We start from the raw sequence: 6614 nt of genomic DNA, 5'->3' as shown, positions 1-6614 counted from the left end.
TCCCGTTCTAGCATTGAGATCCCCACAGATTAACACACTTCCCTGGGCCTGGAAGTGGTTGATTTGACTGCGGAGGGTCTCAAAGATGTTTTCATTATAGTAAGGAGATTCAGAGGGAGGAATATAAATAGCACATAAGAATATATCTTTCATAGTTTGACTAAGCTGCTTATTGATTTTGAGCCAGATATGAGGTTTTTCTTTTTTAATTATTTGAATGTATTTATCAATTTCAAGCTTGTGTCAGATTATGATGCCCCCTGAATCTCTCCCATGTGTAATTTTTTCATATTTTTGGGATGATATGGATATTTCCCGATATCCTGGAGGACAAAGAGTGACTTCATCAGTTCTGCGCCATGTTTCCTGTAATATTATTATGTCTATGTCTAATACACTTTTCTTAAAATCCAGGGTTTTGACTTTACATCCAAAACTTGATGAGTTAATGCCCTGGATGTTCCAGTGTGTGATTGTCAGTGGTTTCATGGGATCAATAAACCATTTTAACATTCCTCTAGAATAGAACCAACTCAACTTGAAGCAGTTGAAAATCTTTGTGCATACATGTAGGCTGTAAGCATACATTTATACACACATATATATATATATATATATATATATATATATATATATATATATATATATATATATATATATATATATATATATACATTAGTGTAGTTCAATTTGTTTTTGTTTTTTACTCACGACTACTCCATCAGCCGTGTGCAGATTAAGTTGAGCTTGTCCTTGATGTCTCTCAGACTGGTGCTGTGGGTGTCGTTCGGGCCTTTCAGAATGGCGGCGTAGCTCAGCTGCTCCTGCTGCTCAGGTCTGTGGACGTTTGGCTGTGGAGCTGATGGCTTCTGCACTGTTGAGGCGTTGCTACCCATCGCCGGGGTTTCTCGGGGTCTTGGCTGTTTCTTCCGCTGCTGGTATGGCGGCACAAGGTCTTGGTGATGGTGATGCTGATGGTGATGGGGTGCAGGGTGTTCCTGTATGGGATGTGGGTGTGGAGGCGGGAAGCGTGGGCGTTGGAGTTCAGGATATGGGTACAGCGGGGCAGGCCGACGGTGCCATTGACGGTGTCTCCAGGGTGCTGCAGTGTACGGCTCGATTGGATGCTGGGGGAAGACGCCGTGTGCTGGTGCGGGGATGAAGCGTCTCTGTGGTTGAGAGTTGCTGGATTCTCTGTTACTCATTGAAGGACAGCCAGCGGTTCTGCCAAGAGCAACATCTTTAAGATTTTTAGCAAACACATTGTCTTTACGAAGGTGGACGTGGTCATGGAGATTGTGAATGTCCAGTGTAGGGTGATGTGCCAGATGAACGTTTGGCAATCGTGAGATGTCTGTGTTGACTCTCTGTATAGTGCGGGGGTGGAAATCGGTTCTGGGTAGGGTGGTGGAGATGATTATTTTTGATGTTGGGAAAGTCTGTGTTGCTTTAATTGTCACTTATGTAACTGACTGTGCCACTCGTTCCTGTTGTGTCCTCAGGTCATTTGTTCCCACATGTATGATGATGTGGCTGGGATCACCACGTTTTTCTCTGTCGAGTTGTTGAATGGCACCAAAGATTTAAAGTTTTGTGGTTGGGAAAGAGCTGTTTTTCATTTATGAATTTGCCATTTGAGTCCATTAAGATGACTATGTCTGCATGGATTTGACTAGGTGTGCTGTCTTGATCTTGGGTGTGTTAGTCTCAGGAGGCGTCAGGAGTGGGTCTGCTGGTGTCTGGGTGGCATTCGGGCTAGGCTGTGAGGTGGTTTCTGTCTGCTCTCTCAGGCTCTCAGGCAGAAATGCTTTGCTGGTGTCTCCTTCTCCTTCTTCTTCATGAATTTGAATTTGTTTCCCATTACAGATGCCGTGTTTTTTGAAATTCTTGTATTATTTGCAGATGACTGTGTGCCAAGCATTGCAGTGTTCTGTGTAGAGCAGTAGATTTGTGATGGTGGTTTTGTCTCCTTTTTGAAAACAGTCAGCCATTAAAGTCTCTGTGTTTTTCTTGAGTAGATTGTGTTTGTATGTTTTCTTGTCTTTTGCAGTCTTTATCTTCTGTGGGTAAGTGATGGTTCGGTTCCCTCCATTTGAAACTGCCACTGCTGTCACTCACTCACTGCTATGCTGCTAACTTAGCTCTAGTCAACAAATTACTCGTCTCTTTCTTATCCCTTCATTTTCTAGTGTTGAAAATAATGTAGTTGAAGGTTTGTTGTTGTTTGAAGTCGAGATGATTTCTTCTGTGTGGTTTTGCAGTCCTCTTCGATGCTCAGGGTGCTGCTGCTCCTTATTTTCTCATATCGATATGTAGTGAGTGAAAACATTTGTGAAAAAATAACTGATTCACAGTTATCCTGTGGTGTGGTTTTTATCTTCAAATTAATGTAGGTTTTGTTGAGTTTGGTTCTTTCTAGAGATTAAAAAAATTGTTAAATTTAAAGAGCTCAAGTGAAGCATGACCACTCTCTCAGGTAAGCTCTCTCTCTCTCTCTCTCACACACACACACACAAACACACACACACTCACACACACACACACACACACTCACTCACTCACTCACATGTTTGTTTTTGTGAATTGTGGGGTCATTCCATAGGCGTAATGGTTTTTATACTGTACAAACTGTATTTTCTCTCCCCCTACACTACCTCTACCCCTAAACCTAACCATCACAGGAAACTGTGCACACTTTTATTAATATCCATTCAAGACCAGGTCAGCATGTGGACATTGTGCATCTTTCCAACTGTATCACTGAGATCAAGAATTGGATGTCTAATAATTTTCTGTCTTTAAATGGCTCCAAAATGGACATTATGCTCTTAGGCTCTCCTCATCAACTGTGAAATGCTGGTGGTTCTCTTAATTTGTCTGTTGATGGTGTCACCTTGGAGTTTCAAGGCAAACTAAAAAATCTTGGTGTCATCTTTGATGCCACGCTGTCATTTGAGCCTTTTGTTCAGAATATGGTTAAGACATCCTTTTTTCACCTCAGGAATATAGCACGTTTACGTCCTATGTTGTCCTTTGCTGTGGCTGAGAAGTTGATAAATTCTTTTGTCTTTTCACGTCTGGACTATTGTAATGGTCTTTTAGCTGGAGTATCTAAATCATTACTCAACAAACTTCAGTATTTACAAAATTCGGCTGCTAGAGTTCTGTCTGGGGTCAGGGCTGGTGATCATATTACCCCTGTCTTGAAATCTTTGCACTGGCTTCCTGTCAGGTATCGTATTGATTTTAAAGTCCTTATGTTAACATATAAGGCTTTGCATGATCTGGCTCCTCAGTACTTGACTGATCTTTTAATGCCTTACACTCCATGTCGAAATCTGCGTTCCTCTCAGAGTGGACTCTTAGTTGTTCCTAAGACACGGCTTGGCTCCAGGGGTGATAGAGCATTTTCTTCTTATGCTCCTAGGCTTTGGAACTCTCTCCCAGCTGACATCAGGGAAGCAAACACATTAGTGACTTTTAAATCTCTTCTTAAGACATACTATTTTAGGATTGCTTTTACTTGATTTATCATTTTATTTTGTTTCTATTTCTTTGATGTGTATTTTTTGTATTTAAATGTGTTGTTTTCTCTGTTATGTTTTCTTGTAAAGTGCTTTGAGAAAGCCACTTTTAAAGGCGCTATATAAAATAAAGGTATTATTATTATTATTATTATTATTTCTCACAAAAACATCATTTAGTATGTTTATTACAGTTTTTTACAATCACTTTGCTACTATTTTCAGAACCTTGATGTCATTTTTCACAACTCTAGACACAAAACTCACAACCAATGATCAAAATGCACATTTTTCAAAACTCTAACCCTTTTCTCAATTGCTTGGATACAATACACATAAAACGTAGATCATTCGTTCATTCAACAAAAATCACCTGTTCAATATGACACAACTTACAGTATTTCACAATTGCTAAAACATGTTTCTTGAAACCATCACTCATTTTCTCAAAACATTAAACACGAATCCAATCTTCAAACTAATTTCACAAAACCTCTGACTCTTATGGCAAAATCAAACAAAGCTTTCAGATCATACACACATTAAACAATATATAAACACTACAGATCATTCATTAGACACTACATTAAAAAATGGAAAACACAACATCCAGAACATGAGGTTACAGAAAAAAAGGTATATTGTAACACAGTAAACATATTTTGCCATTACATAAAATGTATAGAAATCACAAGTAATGTGAATTTAAAGTATATTGTATGTACTGCAAGTACAGTGTTATATTCAATATTATATAGTATTGAATGTCTGTATACAGTACTTACATACTGCAAACATACAGCAGTCTAAATGCAAATGACTAAAAGGTCAAAGAAAACTCTAAATGAAAAGCATGATACAGTACACACACACACACACACACACACACTCTCACACACACAATGTAATATAAACAAACTCACACACACACACACACAAAAGTTCAGAGTCAGTGAGAGATTCATTCTGCTTCAGCGTCACGTCTTCATGTTGGGTCCGGCCTAAATCAAGTCAAGTCACCTTTATTTCAATTGCAATTTATACTACACAGATACGAGTCTAGTCTAGTATAGTATAGTATAGTATAGTATAGTATAGTATAGTATAATCTAGTCTAGTATAGTATAATCTAGTCTAGTATAGTATAGTCTAGTCTAGTACAGTACGGTATAGTATAGTATAGTCTAGTATAGTATGGTGTAGTATAGTAGTCTAGTCTAGTATAGTGTAGTGTAGTGTAGTGTAGTGTAGTGTAGTATAGTATAGTATAGTATAGTATAATCTAGTCTAGTACAGTACGGTATAGTATAGTAGTCTAGTCAAGTATAGTATAGTCTAGTCTAGTCTAGTCTAGTATAGTGTAGTGTAGTGTAGTATAGTATAGTATAGTATAGTATAGTATAGTATAGTATAGTATAGTATAGTATAATCTAGTCTAGTATAGTATAGTATAGTATAGTATAGTATAGTATAGTATAATCTAGTCTAGTACAGTACGGTATAGTATAGTAGTCTAGTCAAGTATAGTATAGTCTAGTCTAGTCTAGTACAGTACGGTATAGTATAGTGTAGTATAGTATAGTATAGTATAGTGTAGTATAGTATAGTATAGTATAGTATAGTATAGTATAGTATAGTATAGTCTAGTCTAGTCTAGTACAGTACAGTACGGTATAGTATAGTAGTCTAGTCTAGTATAGTATAGTATAGTCTAGTATAGTATGGTGTAGTATAGTGTAGTATAGTCTAGTATAGTATAGTATAGTCTAGTCTAGTACAGTACGGTACGGTATAGTAGTCTAGTCTAGTGTAGTATAGTCTAGTCTAGTCTAGTATAGTACAGTACGGTATAGTATAGTAGTCTAGTATAGTCTAGTCTAGTGTAGTATAGTATAGTATAGTCTAGTCTAGTCTAGTCTAGTGTAGTATAGTATAGTATAGTCTAGTCTAGTCTAGTACAGTACAGTACAGTACGGTATAGTAGTCTAGTATAGACTAGTCTAGTGTAGTATAGTATAGTATAGTAGTCTAGTATAGTATAGTATAGTGTAGTATAGTATAGTATTGTGTAGTATATTCTAGTATAGTATAGTATAGTATAGTATAGTATAGTATAGTATAGTATAGTCAAAGCAGCTTTACAGTGATAACAGGTACATGATGATCAGTAATGCAAGAGGGTTCATTTTGGCTCTAAAAGAAAATAGTGTCATTGTTCAGCTGAAGTCAGTTCAGTGTTGATTCACTTACATTGTAAAGATCATCAATTATTACGTAAATGACTGTAATTATTTTCCTCTATAAAGCAGTTCTGCAGAAAACAGTGATGTCATCATCTAGGCTAGCTTAGTTCAGTTCTCATCCTATAATGTCAGTACTGTCAGATCAATAATATTGTTGAATATTAGTGAATATTGTTGAGGACATTCTCCACATCACAGGCAATGTCGTCTCTTGCCAGGCAAAGGGAAAATCCTGTGCCGGATCCAGCCTCGACAGCCTTGTCTCCACACCCCTTGCTCTTTCTCCTCATCATCCTCTTACACATACTCTTCCTCCTCTACTTTTCAGATTGTTTCCATCTATTGTTGGTATCATCATTCGGCACCTGTGTCACCTGTGCACTCTGAACTGACCTATATTTTATACAGTTGATTTGATCACATCATTAGAAATAAGTGTGAATAATTTTGAGTCATTGTGTTTAAAGGATGACAACTGTGTTGTAGTTGTGTTTAACTTTTGCCACATGTATTTACCATTTTGCAACACAGTGCAAAATGTGTTTTAGTGAGTAAGAATGTGTTTAGAGTTTTGCAAAAAGAGTGGATGAGATTTGCAAACAGTGTCTTAACTACCTGAACTTGTTTAAGGTTTTGCCTACAAAGTGACTGATTCGACAAATGGGTTTAGGCCACTGAGCATTGGGTTCAGAGAATGGGGTTTAGTGTTTTAGCAATTGTGAAATATTGTAACATCAAAGTACTACTATTTCAAAAGGCAATTCACACATTACATTTCAAATGAGTGTCTATTCATTTCCTATCAATGATCTAACTATCAATTGATACAACTGCTCAAAATGATACT

The sequence above is a fragment of the Chanodichthys erythropterus genome, chromosome 8 (genome assembly GCF_024489055.1).
Source record: "Chanodichthys erythropterus isolate Z2021 chromosome 8, ASM2448905v1, whole genome shotgun sequence".
Lineage (NCBI taxonomy): Eukaryota > Metazoa > Chordata > Actinopteri > Cypriniformes > Xenocyprididae > Chanodichthys > Chanodichthys erythropterus.
The sequence above is the reverse complement of the archived record's forward strand: the minus strand, read 5'-3'. Positions refer to the sequence as shown.